At 45.3% G+C, this 23,955-nt stretch overlaps 1 long non-coding RNA gene across 2 annotated transcripts in view; it reads right to left on the bottom strand.

Moving 5' to 3' along the window:
* Positions 1-5,102: 5,102 nt before the first annotated feature.
* Positions 5,103-23,955, bottom strand: part of LOC136385588 (uncharacterized) — a 37,937-nt gene continuing 19,084 nt past the window's right edge. For both annotated transcript variants that reach the window (XR_010747846.1, XR_010747847.1), the window contains exons 2-3: positions 5,512-6,310; positions 5,103-5,338 (exon numbers count right to left, since the gene is read on the bottom strand). This is a non-coding gene — a long non-coding RNA (uncharacterized lncRNA). The remainder of the gene's footprint in view (positions 5,339-5,511; positions 6,311-23,955) is intronic.

The raw sequence follows: 23,955 nt of genomic DNA, 5'->3' as shown, positions 1-23,955 counted from the left end.
TCTTATAATCACCAATTTATACAGATACATTTATCTACAGTCAGAAATGTTTGGAGGTGGAGAAGTTCTTAGAAATCCTTTAACTTACTGATGGGCCCTCCTCTTCCTGGGGTGATGCCAATGGGACCAGCTGCTGGAATGAGGCTGCCCATGGGAGAGCACGTGCCAACGATGCCTGGACCCGCAATGATAAGACCTTCCACGTGCCCCATGATGGTGCCCACTCTGCCAGGAATGACTGGACCAGACAGATAAAACAGATAGCAGTTTTATATCACTTGTTCTACTTCACCAGGAGATTGTGATGCTGTGACTCCAGCTGTTTGCCACCAGAGTGACAAATAAAATTCACTTCTTCTCCCTATCAAAGAGAGCATAGTTTTGAAGGGGAGTAGTGGGACCAAAAAAGAAAAAAAAAAAGCAATTTTTATTTGTATTGTATTGTGAGATGTAAAAATAAAATTGTCAGGTCTTTTAGTTTAAAAGAAAAAAATAAATTCTTTTAACTTGTAGCCCCTCCCACTTCTTCAAGATTGACAGCGGAAGGTAAAGCCTCCCTCTGGCCTTGGCTGGTGAGAGAACAGAGAGAGGAAACGGGGAAGGGGAACGAACAACAAGCCAGGCTCTCTGGTCAAGCACAGAAATTTTGTTTCAAGAAAAGACTTCTGCAAACAGCAAAAAGCCACGGGCAAGATGTAATGGAAATTGCAAAATATATCATGTTCAGTTTTTCTCCAAGTCAGTTATTCATCTGGCAGAATGTCAGTTTTTCTGTTAGGGAGAAAAATGTCTGCAAAACCCTGGCAATCCATTAAAATAATTGTTATGGGGTGAGGGAAGAAAACAATTTCTGAGTTACTTGACTTATCGCTCTAACATCTTAGAAAAGTTTTGTTAATGGCCCAAATGGATAAATAAATGTGTGTCTTTGCTTGGATCTCTCAACAAGTTTCTTCAAATTAAAACTCCCGAGTGCCTAGAAAGTAAGCTAGTAAATTCCAAAGGTACTTGCTTCCTGCATGTTCTCAATGCATCTATTTTTCTTTGACACCAGCTATTCCCCAGAGCCAGACTGCATCCTCAGCATTACTCACCTGCGCGGGTCCTTTCAGGAGGACCTTTCGCTGTGCAATCAGATCGCTTTGCTCCCTGCTGTTCTCCTGTCCACCCAAAGCCAAATCGAACAAGAAGGAAAGCATGCGATTTTGACACCAAATGAATTTTTTCATTAACAAAACATTTATTGAGCACTTAATATGTGCCAGGTGCTCTTCTAGGCATTAGAGAAATCAGTAGTGAAGCAGGGTGCCTACCCTTTCATTCTCCTAGGAGATAGAGATAATAAACCAATAAACACAGGTAGGAGGTAAGACAAACCGCAGGCAGGGGGAATAGTGAACGATAAGTTGGCGGTGGTAAAGTAGATCATTAAAGACAGGGAAATAGTTGATTTAACAGCACCTCCTGTAATCCCCTGATCTGTAACCCCACGAAGGCTGGCACTGCTGTAATTGCCCTCATTTTTCCACGTGGTTGAGAGCTTGACACAAAGTAGTTGCTCAATAACCCCACTGACCACAATAATATGCAAAAGACCTAAATTCTTACACTTGAATTGAACATATTCTTTGGATGGACTATGTTTTAATCCATACTTTAGACATACTTCGCATTCCCTGTTCAGACAGTTGCTAGCTAATTCTAGGGGATTAAAAAAAAAAAGCAAAAAAACAAGAGGTCACAGGTAGTCACTTTCCTCCAGGAACAAAAAGGCTGCCAACTCCTCATCTGTTCTCTGACTTCATCTCAGGACTAAGACAACACTCTCCTAAATAAAACAGCCTTGGGTGAATTCATCAGTTGAAGAGTTTCTAAGCCTAGTTATTTGGCATATACACAGCCAATGATGAGAGGCACTTATAAAATGCTTCTGGAATTTGTTCATTCATTTAACAATCATTTTCAAAGCAATGGCTATATACCAAGAACTATGCTAGCAGTGAACCAGATTGCTTCACCACAGTCCAAAATCTAATGCCCAGCCACTTAGATTCAGAAAACCATATTGTTCACACAGTCAGAGATGATCAGACTTCTTATGACAAACTATCTATAATTAACTGTAATTAAAATAACCAAAAATGCTAACGAATTCCAAATTTCTACAGTCAGTTAAACTACCTCTGTCGGGGCCGGCTTCTAACATTTGTAGAGAAAGTCACCTCTTCATCCTCCTAATGAAACTGGACTATGTGGGTTGGTTTTGGCATCAATATTTTACCCATGGGAAGTGGGGTTTTTTTTAAGTTTATGCATTTTTGTTCAGTTCACTTCATGTAATTGCCATCTTATTCAATATATTCTTCCCTTTTTTAGTGAGAGAGACAGAGACAGATAGGCAGACAGACAGACAGACAGGAAGGGAGAGAGATGAGAGGCATCAACTGATAGTTGCGGCACCTTAGTTGCTCATTGATTGCTTTCTCATATGTGCCTTGACTGGGAGGTTTCAGACAAGCCAGTCCAGTGACCCCTTGCTCTAGACAGCAACCTTGGGCATCAAGCCAGAGACCTTTGGGCTCAAGCCAGCAACCATTGGGTCATGTCTACAACCCCACACTCAAGCCAGCGACCTTGGGGTTTTGAACTGGGCCTTCCACATTCCAGGTCAACACTTTATCCACTGTGCCACTGCCTGGTCAGGCTCACTCAATATATATATATATATATATATATATATATATATATATATATATATATATATATATATATATATATATTTGTGTGTGTGTGTGTGTGACAGAGAAAGAGACAGAGAGAGGGACAGATAGGGACAGACAGGCAGGGAGGGAGAGATGAGAAGCATCAATTCTTCGTTGTGGCACCTTGGTTGTTCATTGATTGCTTTCTAATATGTGCCTTGACCGGGGGGGGGGTACTACAGCAGAGCGAGTGTTCCCTTGCTCAAGCCAGCGTCCTTGGGCTTCAAGCCAGCAGCCATGGGGTCATGTCTATGATCTCACGTTCAAAGCTAGCGATCCTGCGCTCAAGCTGGTGAGCCTGCACTCAAGCCATATGAATCTGCCCTTAATCCGGTGACTGGGGCGTTTTGAACCAGTTCCTCTGCATCCCAGTCTGATGCTCTATCCATTGTGCCACCTCCTGGTCAGGCTAGCCTTGCTAATTTAACAATATACAGGGCCATGTTGAAATTTGAGGATTGCTGCTTTAGGAATTACTATGCTGCTAAACCTGAATCATATTCAATGTATGGAAAGGACCAGAGTCGCTTAGCATGTTTGTTGCACCTAAGTGGAGCTTCTGTGCTTTGTAACACTTCAGATTTTCATAAATAAGTATTTTTCTCATGGAAAAAACCGCACCCCCCCACACACATATATATATATACACACATATATATGCCAAAGCCAGAACTCCTCCTCCGTGCCACACCACAGAATAGGGCCAGCCCAGATATCCAGATTCTGTTCACGTTTTCCTGCTAAAAAGCCCCTGGCCAACCACCCCCTGTACGCAGGGATATGCATCTCTGCGGTAAGGTTAACGAGGAAGAGGGCTCTGAGGAATAGGTCGTGTAGGCTCTGGAAGCAGGCTGAGGACATTTGGGCAGAAAACCCCAGTGTTCTAGAAGTGAAGGTTAGAAACGCCGGGAATGTATGTGTGAGTACCCAAGACCACATAGACTCCTTCAAGGAGAAAAGCCAAAGCAGGATTCTCTCAACCATGGCAGCCAAGGCAAAGATCCAGGGTATGGCCTGCCCACTAGTGAGGTGATGGGAAGGTCAACAGAAAGCTGTTGAGGAATTTGTGCAAGAGGAGGGTGGTTTTACCAGCTCTGGCGCTGAAGCCCGTTGACCATCCATGCCTCTTGAAGTACAACGCCTTCTGGGCCATAAGCATACTTGTCCCCCAAACTCCTGTGATGGGACTATCACAGTTTGTTTCTCCAGCAACGCTTTTTTCTCTGAGGGTCAGGGACTGCAAGGACTCGCCATAAACTTAAAGAATAGGGGTTGATATTCAGCCCTCCCTCTGCTCACCAAGTGGGGCGGCTTCGGCCCAGAGGAACACCTTTTTCTTTTTCTTTTCTTTTCTTTTTCTTTTTCGGAAGTTGGAAATGGGAATGGGGAAGCAGTCAGACAGACTCCCGCATGCGCCCTACCGGGATCCACCCGGCATGCCCACGAGGGGGTGATGCTCTGCCCATCTGGGGCATTGCTCTGTTGCAACCAGAGCCATTCTAGCGCCTGAGGCAGAGGCCATAGAGCCATCCCCAGTGCCCGGGCCAACTTTGCTCCAATGGAGCCTCTGCTGCGGAGGGGAAGAGAGAGACAGAGAGGAAGGAGAGGGGGAGGGGTGGAGAAGCAGATGGGTGCTTCTCCTGTGTGCCCTGGCCGGAGATCAAACCCAGGACTCCTGCACGCCAGGCCGACGCTCTACCACTGAGCCAACTGGCCAGGGCCAGAACACCTTTTTCAAACTCACACACGGTGCCATATAGGGTAGCTGAGATTGCTGCCTACCTACAATATTTCCAACTCTGTGGGCCTGCCTGACTAGGCCCCACCCACTGACAACTCAGTGCTCCCAAGCGCCCCCTTGTGGTAGACCATGGGAATTGTTCAGAGGGATCCAGAAACCATTTTCACTCATGAGACTCTCAAAAGTAAAGACCACAGAAAACCACCAATAAGTATTCAAAAAATAGACACCTTCATAATCTAAGGGTAAATGGCTTAATTTATTGACCTGACTAGGTCTGTGATAAGAATATGGTGTTGGTAGCACTGTCTTAGTTCTACTTCTTGACTGTTGAAATTAACCAAACCCTAGTTCTACCTCTCAACTTTCTCGTGCTCATGACCAAGAATCACCTACTCTAAACAGGAATTAGCTGAGCAAATAGGTTGGCAGTGATTCTTCTTTTGAATGTGACAGGAGCTTGGAAATATAAGCAAATGCACTGTTATCCTAAGAGATGTCAACAAGCGGCAATTTCAAAGCCAGCCCCTTGCGAACCGTTGGGCCTTGATAACACAAAAGTGATTTTCCACTTTTGTGGTTTGAAGAGCAAACCAGTGCGGACAGAGCTGGGGCTGATGTGCTCCTGACAGCTGAACCAGGCTTCAGTTCGGTGTTAGAAAAATCTCCTGTCCAGGTTGATACATACTGCGGCAAGTTGGGGTGTCGTCTCAGTGGATCCAGTGAATCTCTCTGGAAGCAATAATGTGTCCGGAATTGGGTAATGTGCCCTTGTAGCCTTTGAAAACCAAGTGCGTCAGTCCTAGTTCAGTCAGGGAAACAGAAGCACTCTGCGCTGTGGAAGAAGGGACTTATTACAGGAAACGCCCTGTGGGAGGGGCTGGGCCCTGGAGATCCAGAGCGGAGTTGGAGGGTGGGGGATCCACCCAGCTGGCAGTCAGGAGACGAGACCAGCTCGTCCACTGCCCAAGTGGAAGCACACAGGGCACTAGGGGAAGCTGCTCCTACCTCCACGGGGCTGCACAGGTGTCCAGCGGTGGGCCCAGGCTGTTGTTGATCAACAGGGTCAGCAGCTGGAAAGAAGGGCGCTATGGGAAGCCGCTCCTACCTCCACGGGGCTGCACAGGTGCCCAGCGGTGGGCCCAGGGCTGCTGTTGGTCAACAGGGTCAGCAGCTGGAGAGAAGGGCGCTATGGGAAGCTGCTCCTACCTCCACGGGGCTGCACAGGTGTCCAGCGGTGGGCCCAGGGCTGCTGTTGGTCAACAGGGTCAGCAGCTGGAGAGAAGGGCGCTATGGGAAGCTGCTCCTACCTCCACGGGGCTGCACAGGTGTCCAGCGGTGGGCCCAGGGCTGCTGTTGGTCAACAGGGTCAGCAGCTGGAGAGAAGGGCGCTATGGGAAGCTGCTCCTACCTCCACGGGGCTGCACAGGTGTCCAGCGGTGGGCCCAGGCTGTTGTTGATCAACAGGGTCAGCAGCTGGAAAGAAGATCTGGACACAGCGTGAAGGAGAGTGAGGACCAGCTGGGAACCCCTGTTCGTCACCACACTCAACCATGACAACCTTCGGAAAGTAGTGACTGCTGATTCACTCCCGCCTTCCTGATCTTGTGGCGATTCCTCTTGGCCGACTCTGCCCAGAGTCCTAAGGGAAGGGGATCCCTGGAAGGAGCTCACCAGGCTGGCATGCTAGGAAACTAGCAGCGAATTCCCTGACGCAGCTCCTGCGGCAGCTGGGCCGCACCCGTACAGAGAGAGCGCAGGATGGAGCAAAGGACCCTTCCAGCGAGCAGAGAGCAGGCTTCCCATCCTGCAGATTGGAAGACAGGAGAAAGTGGTGTGACTTTTCCTGCTAGCAGGCGACACGGGAAACCTTTGCATGGCTATGTGAATTTAGCTGGACAGCAGCCTTCCTTCTGAACTGCAGTACGACACTCATGTTAACAGTCAGCAGCCAAAGTGCCCATCGCCCTTCGCTGCAGCCAGATTTTAAAAGATTGTTTCTGTGCAGCCAAGCACATGCATAGAAGCTTCTTCTACTACACGGTGTTCTCTGGGAGAAATGACCTCAACACAAACTAAGAAGTTTCTACACAGTTAAAATGTATAAATGCCTTATCAGTGGTGCTTACAACAACTCCGTTCAAGAGAAAATGTTTATTAGAATCTAAGTATGTGTGAGAGATCTGAGTCCTCTATCTTTATTCTGCTATTGAAATAAAGTGCTGAGCTGTATCTCAATACTTGAAGGTCTTGACCACTTTTTAATCTTGAAAAAGAGAGAGAAATGTTTGTCATTCCGGGAGCATAATCAGTTGAGCGGGCACACAATGGCACAGTTAACTCACCAACGGAATTTGTTGCCATAGCTCCAGTGAGGGACGGGGTACATTGAACAATGGCCTTTTTCACGAGTGCAGCTTTCACCACAACCTGCCTGTCCCCGCACAACAGGCCACATCGTGTCAGTCCGGAGCACAGCAATTGTCAATGAATAAGAGCCCAGAGGAGACAGGAAAAGGCTGTGGTAAAAAACAGCCAGAACCCCCAGCATCTTGAGTCTCTGCTTATCCAACCACTGGGACACAGCTAAGTCCTGAGCTTATCTTTGAGCTTAACCTTTGGGCAAGTGTTCTGGTAAGTCCAGAGAAAGAAACATTTCACCCTGTGACTCAAAAGAACTTCAAAGAAAGGACAATAGAAAAGAGGGGAAGCCGGCCAGGAACAGACATGGTGGGCCACCGGGAATGCACCATGGATGAGGACATCAGGGACAGTTATACTCCCAGATTCTGGCGCAAGGTACTGTACGTGCTTTCTTATTGGATTTTGCCTCTTTGAATATCAAAGTAGCTTCACAAAGTAAAGTCCTGGGTATCTGCAAGCGTACTGGACCTGTGCTGATTCATAGAGTCACACTTAAAATGGAAATGTTACCTTCTCCATCTGGAGATGATACAAAAGAAAAATTAGAGCTAATATTTCTTTATCTCCCTTACTGGGTATGTAAGCTCCCCAGTAGAGTTAGATGACAGGAATAAATTCCCTTTCTAAAAACAAACAAACAAACAAAAAAAAAACACAAGTCAAATCAGGATGAGGAAATGTAGGTTGTTTAAGCGGACAAATGATACAGTAGAATGTTTTAGCAAAATGTTCATTATCCTATACAACTAGAAATTCTCCTCATAGAAAGGTCACAAAATCCTGATTACAACACCTGCTTCTGAATTCTCTGCAACGCAACTAGCTCATAAGTGAGACCATCTTGTGTGGTCTTTCATTTATTTGGGGGGGGCAGGGGAGTGCCTAGGAAAATGTGCATTTTAGTGAGGCCTTGCTAAACCAAATGAGTTCTGGATGAAAAAGTTTAGGCAGTGAAAAAAATATTAGGGATTCCAGGTGATGTGAAGAAGAGATCAGGGCCCTGGCCAGTTGGCTCAGCGGTAGAGCGTCGGCCTGGCGTGCAGGGGACCCGGGTTCGATTCCCAGCCAGGGCACATAGGAGAAGCGCCCATTTGCTTCTCCCCCCCTCCCCCCCCTCCTTCCTCTCTGTCTCTCTCTTCCCCTCCCGCAGCCAAGGCTCCATTGGAGCAAAGATGGCCCGGGCACTGGGAATGGCTCCTTGGCCTCTGCCCCAGGCGCTAGAGTGGCTCTGGTCTCAGCAGAGCGATGCCCCGGAGGGGCAGAGCGTCGCCCCCTGGTGGGCAGAGCGTTGCCCCTGGTGGGCGTGCCGGGTGGATCCCGGTCGGGCACATGCGGGAGTCTGTCTGACTGTCTCTCCCCGTTTCCAGCTTCAGAAAAATACACACACACACAAAAAAAGAAGAGATCAGGATCAGGGGAAGCTTCTCAGCAATGATGTAATTTCTTTGCTTCACGAGAAAGCTGGTTTCATGCCACTTTCCTGAGAGTGGTTTCTCAGGTCTCAGGACACAGGTCCTGCTCTTTGCTGTCCCAGCACTCATCCACCCCTTGCAATGGCTGTGGATGGCTGATTAAAGCACCACATGCTTCAGAAAATAGTATGGGTCCATACCCCCCACCCAGCACTTGAGCTGCGATTGGTAGACCATTTACTCCACTTGTTCCCTTTCCCATTCACCTCCATATTATCTCAGATTTGGAGAAATGTGTATGTTGAAGACTCACAAGTTTTACGTGCTCATTTTATTGAGATAATGGGGAAATCAGGAGCCATTTTAGCCATCCATTCATTCATTCATTCACTTATTCATTCATGTCTCATTCTAAAAATAGATTTGAAGTGGTATCAATACAACTAAATTAAGTTTTTGACTGGTCCAGATGTGTAAAATTGAAATAATCTTTCTAGGTCCAGTCATGTAGAATTAATCCCGTGCAAATATCACTCTGTACTCCTATATCTTTTGTGAATTGAAAAAACAGCCAAAGGATGCTAGTCTCATGGATCTCCCAATACCATCACTTGTCACATATAATCATGATAATAGCTGACATTTTTAGGCCTTAGTAGGTGGCATGCCCTGTGCTAAGTTACATGCTTTGCTTCAGCAAAAGTGCTCAAGCTCCTAACCACTAGCCTATTCTGCTAATTGGTGCCTCAGTTTCTCCCAGTTAAATTGAATGGGTTCATTTAACTTTCTTGAGCAATCAAGATGAATTACATCATTAACAATAATAAAGAAGTGATTGCATTAACATTTTAATCACAATTTTCAGTTCTCAATATATTTTTCATACATTTTTTCTGATCTCAACTTCTATAAATTGAACTTTCCAACTGTCAGCCCTTATGTGCATTATACATTGATGCCTCCAAGCTGACACATGACCATTCCTGGCTATTGCTAATGGTGCTGTTTACCAGTCAATAGTTTTATGTATTGTCATTACATATTGTATCTGAACGCCGAGGATAATTACAAATTTAATAATATTTTTTATCTCTTGAGAACTGCAAACTTCCTTTAAATGATAGAGTTGGTTATTCACTTTCCACATACTTAACTTTGGTACTTGACTGGCACTTATTTGGAAATAAGAGAATACCTGAACATATCTTAATTCCTTTTGCCCCAATTCCTATGAGGAAGATATTATTTATATTATCATTTTTAAATAAGAAAACTGAACTTCACAGAGGTTAAGTAAACTTCTTGGAATCAAATTTCATTTTTTCTTTCTTTACTTTTTTTTTTTTTTACAGAGACAGAGAGTGAGTCAGAGAGAGGGATAGACAGGGACAGACAGATAGGAACGGAGAGAGATGAGAAGCATCAATCATGCTGCAACACCTTGGTTGTTCATTGATTGCTTTCTCATATGTGCCTTGACCGTGGGCCTTCAGCAGACCAAGTAACCCCTTGCTGGAGTCAGAGACCTTGGGTTCAAGCTGTGGGCTTTTGCTCAAACCAGATGAGCCCACGCTCAAGCTGGTGACCTCGGGGTCTCAAACCTGGGTCTTCCGCATCCCAGTCCGACGCTCTATCCACTGCGCCACCGCCTGGTCAGGCTTTCTTTACTTTTTTTTTAAATTAATTTTTATTGATTGATTTTAGACAGAGAGGAAGGGAGAGAGAAACAGGAACTTTGATCTGTTCCTGTATGTGCCCTGACCAGGGATCGAACTGGCAACCTCTGCACTTTGGGCCGATGCTCCAACCAAGGAGCTATCCAGCCAGGGCTTCTTTACTTTTTTAAGGTGAGAGGAGGGGAGATAATGAGGGAGACTCCCACATGCACTCAGACTGGGATCCATCCAGCAACCCCCATCAAGGGCCGATGCTCAACTACCAAGCTATTTTTAGCACCTGAGGCTAAGTTTCTCCAATGGAGCTATCTTCAGCGGCCAGGACCAATGCTCAAACCAATTGAGCCACTGGCTGCAAGAGGGGAGAAAGAGAAGAGGGAGAGAAGAGGGAGAGGGATGAGGTGAGAAGCCAATGGTTGCTTCTCCTGTGTGCCCTGACCAGGGATCAAACCCAGGACATCCATATGCTGTGCCAATGCTCTATGCACTGAGCCATCAGCCAGGACCCACATTTTCTTTAAACTTACATTGTCATATAAGGTGGCCACTAACTACTTATGACTATTTAAACAAATTAAAATTAGATAAATTTAAGATTTTGTTCCTTGGTCACACTAGCCATATCTCAAGTGCTCAGTAGCCACATGGTTACCTTAGTTGGACAGCTAGACAGCACAGATATAGAATATTCCATCATTGAAGAAAATTTTATTGGATAACACTGCTTTAAGCTGTAATATCTCTTTTAGATATGTTGACACATGTTCTCAAAATATATTACAGTTCTGTTACAAGTAATATGGATTTTAAATTTTACAGTAAAATCTCATTCACTTGAAATCTCCTCATTTGCATGGCGCCAAGTTAACTTTGATCTGCAAATTAATAATATAGATAAGAGACAAGGAGACGTTAAACACACTTCAGAGACCAAAGATTTTTAAGCACCATCAAATAATTTCAGAAGCACTCACTTAGATACAAGCAATTGATATGATAATTACACATCATTTTTATTTATTCATTAAAACAGGGATCCCCTAAGGTGCCCTGTTAGGAAATAATGTAGTTAGCCTATTTCTTTCTAGCAACCCTTCTGCTCTTTTAAATAATATGTAAAACTATTTTATACTATTGATTTACCTTCCCCTGTTCCTTTGCATCATAAAGTAACTTGGTAGTATAAAATACTTTCACACTGAAATTTTTACTAGCTCAAGTTCTAATTCCAAGGCGCTTGCTTCTTCAACTATCTCCCATAATTCCCCAGAAGGAGAGCTTCTGTGATCTCCCCAGAGAGCTTGCACACAGTAGGGGTTTGATAGTTAACTGTTGATTGAATGATAGAGATAGCCATTTTCAAGATGCCAATTATTGGAGAGGACTCCAATTTTCTTTCTTTCTTTCTTTCCTTTTTTTTTTTTTTTTTACGGAGACAGAGAGAGAGTCAGAGAGAGGGATAGATAGGGACAGACAGACAGGAACAAAGAGAGATGAGAAGCATCAATCATTAGTTTTTCATTGTGACACCTTAGTTGTTCATTGATTGCTTTCTCATATGTGCCTTGACCATGGGGCTACAGAAGACTGAGTAACCCCTTGCTCGAGCCAACGACCTTGGGTCCAAGCTGGTGAGCCTTGCTCAAACCAGATGAGCTCACGCTCAAGCTGGCGACCTCGGAGTCTCGAACCTGGGTCCTCGGCATCCCAGTCTGACACTCTATCCACTGTTCCACCACCTGGTCAGGCTCTTTCTTTCTTTTTTAAACTGATTTTGAAGAGAGAGAGGAAGGAAGAGAGAGGAAGGAAGAAAGAGAGAAACATTGATTTCTTGTTCTACTTATTAATTTATTTTTAGTGAGAGAGAGAGAGAGAGACAGACAGACAGACAGGAAGGGAGAGAGATGAGAAGCATCAACCTGTAGTTGCGGCACCTTAGTTGTTCATTGATTGCTTTCTAATATGTGCCTTGACTGGGAGACTCCAGCCGAGACAGTGATCCCTTGATCAAGCCAGAGACCTTGGGCTCAAGCCAGTAACTTTGGGCTTCAAGCCAGTGACCTTGGGCTTCAAACCAGTGACCATAGGGTCATGTCTATGTTCACACACTCAAGCCAGCAACCCCATGCTCAAGCCAACAACCTCAAGGTTTTGAACCTGAGTCTTCTGCATGCCAGGTCAACGTTCTATCCACTGTACTACCAACTGGTCAGGCTTGTTCTACTTATTTATGCATTCATTGGTTGATTCATATATGTGCCCTGACTGGGGTATAGTGGGACAATGCTGTAACCAATGGAGCGATCCATCCAGGGCTGGACTCCAATTTTCTACAATGAAATCACAGATCAAAATGACAACTGTCTCCCATTTCTTCTTTTCCATTTATCAGTTGCTGCAAAATCTTCATGATGAGATAAGGCCTTCCATTTCCCCTCAACACCTCCAGTGCTTGGCAACCACTAATCTGCTTTCTGTTTTATGAAGTTGCCAATTCTGAACATTTCATATAAATGGAATCATACAATATATGGCCTCTTATTGCCGCAGCCCAGCATGGCTAGTAATTGTCCAGGACCTGAGTGAGAATGGGGTAGAATGAAGAAATAAACTCAGAGAAAAAGGGTAGGATCAGGAGGTCTCTGCACAGCCCATAGCTTGCAAGAGCGAGTCTCCACCCACAAACCCCTTTATTTATAGGGCAGAGCAAAGTCATTACAAATCAAAGATATCTCTGATATAGGCCCTGGCCGGTTGGCTCAGCGGTAGAGCGTCGGCCCAGCGTGCAGGAGTCCTGGGTTCGATTCCTGGCCAGGGCACACAGGAGAGGTGTCCATTTGCTTCTCCACCCCTCCCCCTCTTCTTCCTCTCTGTCTCTCTCTTCCCTTCCCGCAGCTAAGGCTCCATTGGAGCAAAAGATGGCCCGGGCGCTGGGGATGGCTCTGTGGCCTCTGCCTCAGGCGCTAGAATGGCTCTGGACACAACAGAGCGGCCCCCCAGAGGGGCAAAGCATCGCCCCCTGGTGGGCATGCCGGGTGGATCCCGGTCGGGCGCATGCGGGAGTCCGTCTGACTGCCTCCCCGTTTCCAGCTTCGGAAAAATGAAAAAAAAAAGAAAAAAGAAAAAAAAAAAAGAAAGATATCTCTGATACAAAGTCACATTTCCAAGGCAACCCAAGAATTCTCCCAAGTGCAGAAAACCCTCCACCCTGCATAACATCTTAACTTCACAAAACAAAGGATAAAAAGCAAACTGCCTCCAGTCTCTCCAAAGGACATGGGGGATAGGACCAGTAGAAACAATCCAGCATCACAGCTGACATGGAGGTGTGGGGAAGGGCGTGTAAATTGCCTTCACCAACTTCAACAATCAGTCAGAGGTTGTAGGGAAAGAGCTTAGCCTTTAGCAACTTAAGCAAGTGAGGTGGTGGGATGGGCAGCAAGGATCTTGTCAGCTCACTGCCAGTCCCCCACACCTCTGTCCCCCACAAACCTAAACTGCAAGGACCCTGTCAGCTTGCATTCTCCAACATTTTATGTCTGGCTTCTTTCTCTCTCTCTTTTTTTTAATGATTTTAGAGAGACAGAGAGAGGAAGGGAGAGACAGAGACAGAGAAAAGCATTCATTTGTTGTTCCACTTAGTTGTGTATTCATTGGTCACTTCCTGTATATACCCTGACTAAGGGTTGAACCTGCAATCTTGGTGTTTTGGGATTGTGAAGCCAGTATCCACGGCCATCATCACAGCCGCCTGGCTCATGCAGGTTCTCATTAGATTCGGACAGATGGTAATGAAACAATGGAGCCAAGAACTGGTGGGCCATCATCTTTAATCCTAGCTTGCACCAGGCGGGCAAGTAAAAACACACACTGGGCTCCAAAACCCACTCATTCAGTGCTCACAAAGCTACTGACTTATCCAAGTTTCCTAGAATCAAAGGTTTCTAGCTCACTAGCCTCATTCTCCTTTGTTCCCCATCTCCTTCTCTCTACACAAACTCTATACTAACTGGCTTCTCTTTCAGCACTCCGCCATCTTGGCTGCTTCTCCTCTCCTCCATGTGGCCTTACTCTGCTCTCCAACCTGCTCTCTGCTTAATACTAATCTCAGGAACCAAGAGAGAGCAAGCTCCCAGTCTGCCCCACTTCATAGTGTAGAAACCAAAACCTTTAATCCAATATACAAATAGGGAAGTCTCTGATACAAAGTCACTTATCTGAGGCATGATGGGATTCCTCATGAGAGTGCACCACCCTACATCAAAAAGGGTGGGAAAGGCTTAGTCTTAAAACTAAGCCTTAGGCTATAAGGATCATGCCTGCCCACAGCCTGTCCCCCCACATCCAATGCAAACTATAAGCAAGCAAACATATATCATATTGAAAAACTTATTTGACCAACAGGGATGATGCTTGAACTGACTGAGCTAACTGGCCAGGGCTTACATTTTCAAAGTTCATATATGTGGTAGCATGTGTCAGTACTTCCTTCCTTTTTATGGCCAAATAATATTCCATTATATGGATATACCACCTGTTTTTTTTAAACTAACTGTCTTTTTTTTTTTTTTTTTACAGAGACAGAGAGAGAGTCAGAGAGAGGGATAGACAGGGACAGACAGACAGGAACGGAGAGATGAGAAGCATCAATTATTAGTTTTTCGTTGCACATTGCGACACCTTAGTTGTTCATTGATTACTTTTTCATATGTGCCTTGACCGCGGGCCTTCAGCAGACTGAGTAACCCCTTGCTTGAGCCAGCGACCTTGGGTCCACGCTGGTGAGCTTTTGCTCAAACCAGATGAGCCCGTGCTCAAGCTGGTGACCTCGGGGTCTCGAACCTGGGTCCTCGGTATCCCAGTCCGACACTCTATCCACTGTGCCACCGCCCAGTCAGGCTATACCACCTGTTTTGCCATTTGTCAGTTGATGGGCATTTGTATTGTTTTCACTTCTTGGTTACTGTGAATAATGCTGTTATGACATTCGTATACAAGGTATTTTGTGGACATATATTTTCAAGTCTCTTAAGTATATACCTAGGAGTGGAGTTGCTAGGTTAAGTAGTAACCATTTTTTTAAACATTTTGAGCAACTGCCAAACTGTTTTCCAAAGAGGCTACACCATTTTACATTACCAGCAGCAATGTGTGGGGATTCCAATTTCTCCATATCCTTACCAACACTTGTTATTTTACAGTTTTAAAGATTATAACTATTCTAGTGGGTGTGAAGTTATATCTCATTGTGGTTTTAATTTGCATTTCCCTAATGACTAATGATGTTGAGCATTTTTTATGTTTATTGGCCATTTGTATACCTTCTTTGGAGAAATGTCTATTCAAATCCTTTGTCCATTTTAAATTGTGTTATTTGTCTCAAAGACCCATCTTTGCCCTAAAGCAAGGTTTCTCAGCCTTGGCATTATTAACATTTCTGGTTGGATAATTCTTTGCTGTGGGGGACTTTCCTGTGCATTGTAGGGTGTTTAGCAGCATCCCTGGTCTCGATCTACAAGATGCCAGTAGTACTCCCCCTCAAATTTGTGACAATCAAAACTATGTCCAGACACTAAAAAATCACCCTTAAGAGGGGTGCACAAAATCTCCCCTAGTCAAGAACCACTGCTCTAAATATCCTCCTGTGCAGCTAAGAAATACATGGGAACATAACTCAATTTTAGTGGAGTGTTGGAGGCAGAAGCTGATCTGAGTGGGTTGGGGATGATGTACGAAAGTGGATGGACCCTGGGTGTGTGAACTAATCTTCCCAGTATTTTTTTTCTTCTTCTTTTCCAAGTGAGAGAACGGGAGATAGAGAGACAGACTCCACTCCTGCATGTGCCCCGGTCAGGATCCATCCAGCAAACTCTATCTGGGACCATGCTCCCAACTGAGCTATTTTTAGTACCTGAGGTGGAGGCTCCACGGAGCCATCCTCAGTGCCTGGGGTGACGTGCTCAAACCAATCAAGCCATGGCTGCAGGAGGTGAACACAGAGAGAAAGAAGGGGAAGGGGAATGAGCGCAGAAGCAGATGGTCACCTCTCCTGTGTGCCTTGACCGGGAATCAAACCTGGGACATCCACATGCTGGGCTGATGCTCTACCAATGAGCCAACCAGCCAGGGCCATTAGAGATAAATATCATGGTTACAAATAAGACTTAGGTAACATTATGAGATAAGCCATAATTCAATATAATAACAGAAGGAGTTGTAAGACTATATGAAAGTATCAAAAGTGTGGTCTAGTTTATCTAGAACTATAGGATTTTGAAGAAAGGGAATTCACTGTGAGCTGGTCTCTGGGTTTGAGTGTCATCCCTTTCCCCTCCTGGGCAGGAAGCACAAATGACTGTAAACTGATCTTATCTTGCCCAATAGGCAGCTCTAGGCTTTATTTCTCATGTTAGTCTTGTCCCTTGGTGTGGATGTGCACACACCTGTGTCAGAGATAGATTGTCAGGTTGCAAGGACCCACTAAGTTAGCTTTCTCATGAGAGAGGTATGCAAAGGACTATTAGAATCCACAGAAAGCTGAAAAGTGTGGCTCAGCAAGAACAGGACCCAGAGCAGCTTAAAAGCCCTTGCAAGGAGCCATTTCCTGACATATTTACTCTAATGCTCTGCTCACATCTCAGCTCCCAACCTACTCAGTATTCATCTCTTAGTTCTCATTTCTGAAGGAGGGAATCTGAGGATCTGAGAAACCACTGAACAGGTCCTGACGTGGCTCTCTTAATCAAGTTTTCATAGAATTGCTGGGACAGGGGAAGGGAGAAATTAAAAAAAATAGGAACACGTCCTGGCTGGGTAACTCAGTTGGTTAGAGCATCGTCCAGATATGTCAAGGTTAATGGCTCAATCCCGAGTTGACAAACAAGAATCAACCAATGAATGCATAGATAAGTGGAACAACAAACTGATGTTTCTTTCTCTCTCCTTTCCTTTCTAAAATCAATTAATAAATAAAAATTAAAAAAGTAGAAACACATCATAGATTCTTGAACCATTTCACCACGCATATACATTTCCCCTCACTTTTTATCTCCTCACCCATTTTTACCTCACTACCCCTCAAACACATACCACATCTCACAGAAATGACCTTACTAATGTTTCCCAGTTGAATACACAGTTACCACCATTTGCCTCAATCTTTTCTTCAGTGCCAATGGCACTGTGGTCTTGACTTAAAGTATCCTGACTTTAGAAAGGGGGTGAGGTGGCCCTGGCCGGTTGGCTCAGCAGTAGAGCATCGGCTTGGTGTGTGGTGTCCTAAGTTCAATTCCTGGTCAGGGCACACAGGAGAAGCAGCCATCTGCTTCTTCACTCCTCTATCTCTCTCTTCCCCTCCTGTAGCCATGGCTTGGTTGGAGCAAGTTGGCCCCAGATGCTGAGGATGGTTCCATGGCCTCTCTTCAGATGCTAACATAGCTTGGTTGCCAAACAACATAGCAATGGTCCTCTATGGGCAGAGCATCACCCCATAGGGGCCTTGCCAGGCGGATCCTGGTCCAGGCGCATGCAGGAGTCTTTCTGCCTCCCCACTTCTCACTTAAGAAAAAATTAAAAAAAAAAGATAGGAGGTGAGGTGGGTAAATTACCCATAATGTTTTCTATTTAATAATGACATGGTAGGCAAGTGTCATATAAACTGAGATGAGCTATTCATTCTTTTTTTTGTATTTTTTCAAAGTGAGAAGCGGGGAGGGGAGCAGATGGACAGACTCCTTCATGTGCCCGACCGGGATCCACCCGACCTGCCCACAAGGGGGTGATGCTCAGCCCCTCTGGGGCATTGCTCTGCTGCAATCGAAGGCATTCTAGTGCCTGAGGCAGAGGCCATGGAGCCATCCTCAGCACCTGGGGCCAACTTTTTTTTTCTCCAATGGAGCCTTGGCTGCAGGAGGAGAAGAGAGAGACAGAGAGAAAAGAGAGGGGGAAGGGTAGAGAAGCAGATGGGCTCTTTTTCTGCATGCCCTGGCCAGGAATCAAACCTGGGACTTCCACATGCCCAGCCAACGTTCTACAACCTAGCCAACCAGGCAGGGCAAGATGAGCTGTTTTAACAAGAGAAATATATCTGTTTAGGGCAGGGGTCAGGAACCCTTTTGGCTGAGAGAACCATGAACACCACATATTTTAAAATGTAATTCCGTGAGAGCCATACAACGACCCGTGTACATTATGCATTATCCAATAAAAATTTGGTGTTGTCCCGGAGGACAGCTGTGATTGGCTCCAGCCACCCGCAACCATGAACATGAGCGGTAGGAAATGAATGGATTGTAATACATGAGAATGTTTTATATATATTTTTAATTTCATTTATTTACTTATTTATTTTTACAGGGACAGAGAGAGAATCAGATAGAGGGATAGATAGGGACAGACAGACTGGAAGGGAGAGAGATGAGAAACATCAATCATCAGTTTCTCGTTGCGACACCTTAGTTGTTCATCGATTGCTTTCTCATATGTGCCATGATCGCGGGCCTTCGTGACCTTGGGTCCAAGCTGGTGATCTTTTTGCTCAAACCAGATGAGCCCGCGCTCAAGCTGGCAACCTTGGGGTCTCGAACCTGGGTCCTTCCGCATCCCAGTCCGATGCTCAATCCACTGCCCCACCGCCTAGTCAGGCAAGAATGTTTTATATTTTTAACATTATTATTTTTTATTAAAGATTTATCTGCAAGCCAGATGCAGCTATCAAAAGAGTCACATCTGGCCCGCGAGCCATAGGTTCCCAACCCCTGGTTTAGGTAGTACTGTCTGAATTCCCTTTATCCCACTTGTCTCCCATTGGTGTAACAGCTGAGAAGAAAGCAGCTGAGATGTTGGGAGATGGTACACCCTTCCTACTGGTTAATAAAGCCATGCTCAGCCTTCACCATCTGGCAATTAAAAAGGTAATCAGCACATGCTTGGAATTTACTATTTGAAACTCAAAGGCAATTTAATCAGAAGGCAACTCATTATTTATTTATTTATTCATTTTAGAGAGGGGTGGGCAGAGAAAGAAAGATAGAGAGAGAAGGAGAGACAGAAGGGGGGTAGGAGCAAGAAGCATCAACTTCCCTATGTACCTTGACTAGACGAGCCCGGAGTTTCGAACCAGCGACCTCAGCATTCCAGGTCGATGCTCTATCCACTGCACCACCACAGGTCAGGCTCATATTTTTTTTCTCATAAAGAAATGAATAACAAGCCAAGCTGGTTGGCTCAGCGGTAGTGTCGGCCCAGCGTGTAGAAGTCCTGGGTTCAATTCCTCGGCAGGGCACATAGGAGAAGCGCCCATTTGCTTCTCCACCCCCCCTCCTTCCTCTCTGTCTCTCTCTTCCCCTCCTGCAGCCAAGGCTCCATTGGAGCAAAGTTGGCCCGGGCACTGAGGATGGCTCCATGGCCTCTGCCTCAGGCTCTAGAATGGCTCCGGTTGCAGTGCAGCAACGCCCCAGATGGGCAGAGCATCGTCCCCTGGTGGGCATGCCAGGTGGGTCCCAATTGGGCGCATGCGGGAGTCTATCTGCCTCCCCACCGCTTCTCACTTTCGGAAAAATAAACAATAATAATAAAATTTTTTAAAATGAATAACAAAATAGGGCCACAGATCTAGTGTAATCACATTTTGAATGATTTCTCCTGAGCATGCCTTTAATATCCTGTATGTGTTGGGTAAGAAGAACAAAGAAGGGCAGAGCTAATTATTCAGGAACGCCAAGGAGTTTGGGTTATATTAGCCCAGGGTGTCTCAACCTTGGTACTACTGATATTCGGGGCCAGACTCTTCCTTCTTGTGGGGAGCAATCCCGTGCATATAGTAGGATGCTAACAGCATCCCTGGATTCTAACCCAAGTCGTGACAACCAAAAGTGTCTCCACACATTAATAAATTTCCCCTGTGGGGTGAAATAACCCTGAATTGAAAACTACATACATTCCTTCTTACTCTTCCTCATCTCTCCTAATCCCTCCAAGGTTTGTTATTTTAATCCTGAGAACCAAAAATTTCATACCAGGGCCATGTACATTTTCCAGGGAATTATTTGAAAAGAAATTGAATAGCTCAAAGTTACTCATCTAGATAACAAGAAGGGCTCTTTGCATGTCTGTATTGAAAAGTAGCAGACAGCCTGACCAGGCAGTGGTACAGTGGATAGAGCATCGGACTGGGACGCAGAGGACCCAGGTTCGAGACCCTGAGGTCGCCAGCTTGAGCACAAGCTCACCAGCTTGAGTGCAGGGTTGCTGGCTTTAGCATGGGATCATAGACAGGACCCCATGGTTGCTGGCTTGAGCCCAAAGGTCACTGGCTTGAGCAAGGGGTCACTTGCTCTGCTGTAGCCCCCTGGTCAAGGCACATATGAGAAAGCAATCAATGAACAACTAAGGTGCTGCAACAAAGAACTGATGCTTCTCCTCTCTCCCTTCTTATCTGTCCCTGTCTGTCTCTCTCTCTCTCTGTCTCTTTCACTAAAAAAAGAAAAAAGAAAAGTAGCAGACAAAAAGAACAAAGGAAGGTCTAATAAAGGTATTTATGTAAGGAACTCAGCTAAACATTTTCCTTATATTTAATTTCTATGAAATCCTCAAGGGCATTATTAGCCTTATTTTGTTGGTGAGGAAACTGAGGCTTAAAGAGTCTAAGCCATTTGCTCAAGAATACACAGTTTTAATTTGGTAGTGGAGCTAGAAAGAAGTCTGACAACAAAGTTTGGGCACTTGTGCATATTACCTCAGTATATGCACTTAAAGTACTAGGTATTTAATAAAGCAAGGTGACCAATTTTTATTATTATGTTTTTTAAAAGTACAACTTTTGCCCTCGCTGGCTAGTTCAGTTGGTTGGAGCATCATCCCGATAAGCCAAGGTTGCAGGTTTGATCGCCAGTCAAGGCTCATACAAGAATCAAACAATGAGGTCCTGGCCAGTTAGCTCAATCAGTTAAGAGCATCATCCTTAAATAACAGGGTTGCAGGTTCGATCCCCAGTCAGGAGGAAAGCAACCAGAGACTGCATGACTGAGTGGAAAAACAAATGAATGCTTCCCTTCCCACTCCCCTCTCTCTCCCTCCCTCCCTCCCCCCCTCTCTAAAAATCAATAAAAATTAAGCCCTGGCCTGATAGCTGGGTTGGTTGGAGTGGACTTCAGAGCACAAAGGTTGCTGGTTCAATTCCCCGTCAGGTCACAGACAGGAGCAGCTCGATGTTCCTGTCTCTCTTCCTTCCTCCCTCTCTCTCTCTCAAAAACAAAAAAACCAAAAAAAACCAAAAAAACAAAAAAAAAAAAAAAAAAAAGGAAAAGAAAAGAAAAGAAAGAAAAAAGAACCAACCAATGAATGCATAAATAAGTGGAAGAACACATCAATATTCCTCTGTTTCTAAAATCAATGGGAAAAAAATTTAAATACAATTTTTATTATGGAGAATTGCAACCATGTGTAACATTAGACAAAACACTGTCTCCCTATTTGGACTATTCATATACTCCTCACCTATCTTCAACAGTGATCAGCTCAGGACCAATATTGTTTCATCTAGAGCTTCTCAACCTCAGCATTGTTGACGTATGGGACTGGATAACTATCTGTTACGTGTGTCCAGTACGCACACAAGACAAGGCAAGACCAAATCCAAGGGCAGACTAATTTGCCTAAAGTACATTGAGTTACTTTGGATTCAGACAGTTTCCTATTTACGGGACAGTGAAAGATAAGTAGCCAACGATGCCAGCTTCCTGTAGTCCTTGTTCCACACACCAGAAAGGACAGCACAGAAATAAAGGCGGCTGGATGAGCTCAGCTGCGGTTGCCGAGGAACCCGCTGCAGAGCACAACGAACTGGTTTTCTATTCCGCAGCTCCATACTCAGGGGCCAGGGCAGGACACCCCGTACCTGCACACAAGCAAGGGGACATTTAGAAACTTTCACCCCTCTGGCAACTATAGGCTTGTTCTTTGTGTCTATGAGCCTGTTTCTATTTTGTTTTGTTTCTTCATATGTTTTGTTTTGTTTTAGATTCCACCTATAAGTGAAATCAAATGGTATTTGTATATCAACTATACTTAAAAAAGGAAAAAGAGTCCTGGCCGGTTGGCTCAGTGGTAGAGCGTCGGCCTGGCGTGCAGAAGTCCCGGGTTCAATTCCCGACCAGGGCACACAGAAGAAGCACCCATCTGCTTCTCCACCCCTCCCCCTCTCCTTCCTCTCTGTCTCTCTCTTCCCCTCCCGCAACCAAGGCTCCATTGGAGCAAAAAGTTGGCCCAGGCACTGAGGATGGCTCTGTGGCCTCTGCCTCAGGCGTTAGAATGGCTCTGGTTGCAACAGAGCGACGTCCCAGATGGGCAGAGCATCGCCCCCTGGTGGGCGTGCCAGGTGGATCCCGGTCGGGTGCATGCGGGAGTCTGACTGCCTCCCGGTTTCAGAAAAAAAAAAAAAGGAAAAAGAACAAAAATAGTTAATGGCAAAAATAAGCCATAATACAATAACTGGCACATAGTAGATTTATCATGAATATTAGCTGTTATTATTGTTACTACCAATGATACCTTTCTGTTTCAGATTGTTAACTCCACTTATGCAGCAGAACCATATGTTCTGTTCACTACCATATCCCTAATGCTGGCACATAACAGGAGCTCAATAATATTTATTATTTTTCTTTAATTTTTCTTAGGTAAGAAGCGTGAAGGCAGAATGATACTCCCATGTGCGCCTGGACCGTGATCCACCCGGCAAGCCCCCCACCGTGCGATGCTCTGCCCATCTGAGGCTTTTGTTCCATTGCTTGGCAAAAGAGCTATTTTAGAACCTGAGGCGAGGCCATGGAGCCATCCTCAGCACCCAGGGCCAACCCATTCCAACTGAGCCATGGTTGCAGGAGAGGAAGAGAGAGATAGAAAAGGAGAAGGAAGAGGGGGAGGGGTGGAGAAGCAGATGGTCGCCTCTCCTGTGTGCCCTGACCAGGAATCTAACCCGGGACGTCCATACGCTGGGCTGACGCTCCACCACTGAGCCAACCAGCCAGGGGCGAGCTCAATAATATTTAATGGATTCATTGATTGGTTGAGATTTAAAGCAAACAACCTTGCCCTCCCATCATTTTCCTCAAGATGTCCCTTCCACCACACCAAATATTTTCCTTTTCTCTCAATATATCAATATATTTGAGTATACAGGACGAAGCCTCCCCCATCATTACAGGTACCCTGAGGCACAGTACGACATAGCAAGAATGACCTCATGATAGAGACTTTTTTTTTTTTTACAGAGACAGAGAGAGAGTCAGAGAGAGGGATAGACAGACAGGAATGGAGAAATGAGAAGCATCAATCATCAGTTCTTTGTTGCACATTGTGACACCTTAGTTGTTCACTGATTGCTCTCCCACATGTGCCCTGACCACGGGCCTTCAGCTGACCGAGTAACCCCTTGCTCGAGTCCAAGCTGGTGAGCTTTTGCTCAAACCAGATGAGCCTGCGCTCAAGCTGGAGACCTCGGGGTCTCGAACCTGGGTCCTTGGCATCCCAGTCCGACGCTCTATCCACTGCGCCACCACCTGGTCAGGCATGATAGAGACTTTCCCTTTGCTTTCTTTGTTTATTTGAAAAACACAGTTGAGGGTGAAAAATCTAAGCACAGAAAAAAAAAATAGAAAAAACCTGGAGGAAGTACATACAATGTTGACAGTGGTGGTGATTACTGGGTATAAGGACTTCTGGGTTTTTTCTTTTTACAATCCTGTATTCCTCTAATCATTTTAAATAATGAAGATACATTTTTAAATACTGGCTTGGGACAGCTACTTAGGAGAGATAGAGAGGTGAGAAGAGACGGCTTTGCAGTAGCTCCCGACAGGCCTCCCACCTCTCATATTCCAGGAAGGTCACAGGCGCTCTGCCAACGCTCGGTGCAAGTCTTTGCTGGTGTGATCTATGTG

This window comes from Saccopteryx leptura, chromosome X (genome assembly GCF_036850995.1).
Source record: "Saccopteryx leptura isolate mSacLep1 chromosome X, mSacLep1_pri_phased_curated, whole genome shotgun sequence".
NCBI classification, from domain to species: domain Eukaryota; kingdom Metazoa; phylum Chordata; class Mammalia; order Chiroptera; family Emballonuridae; genus Saccopteryx; species Saccopteryx leptura.
Note: the sequence above shows the minus strand (reverse complement) of the source record. Positions and strands in the feature narration are given on the sequence as shown.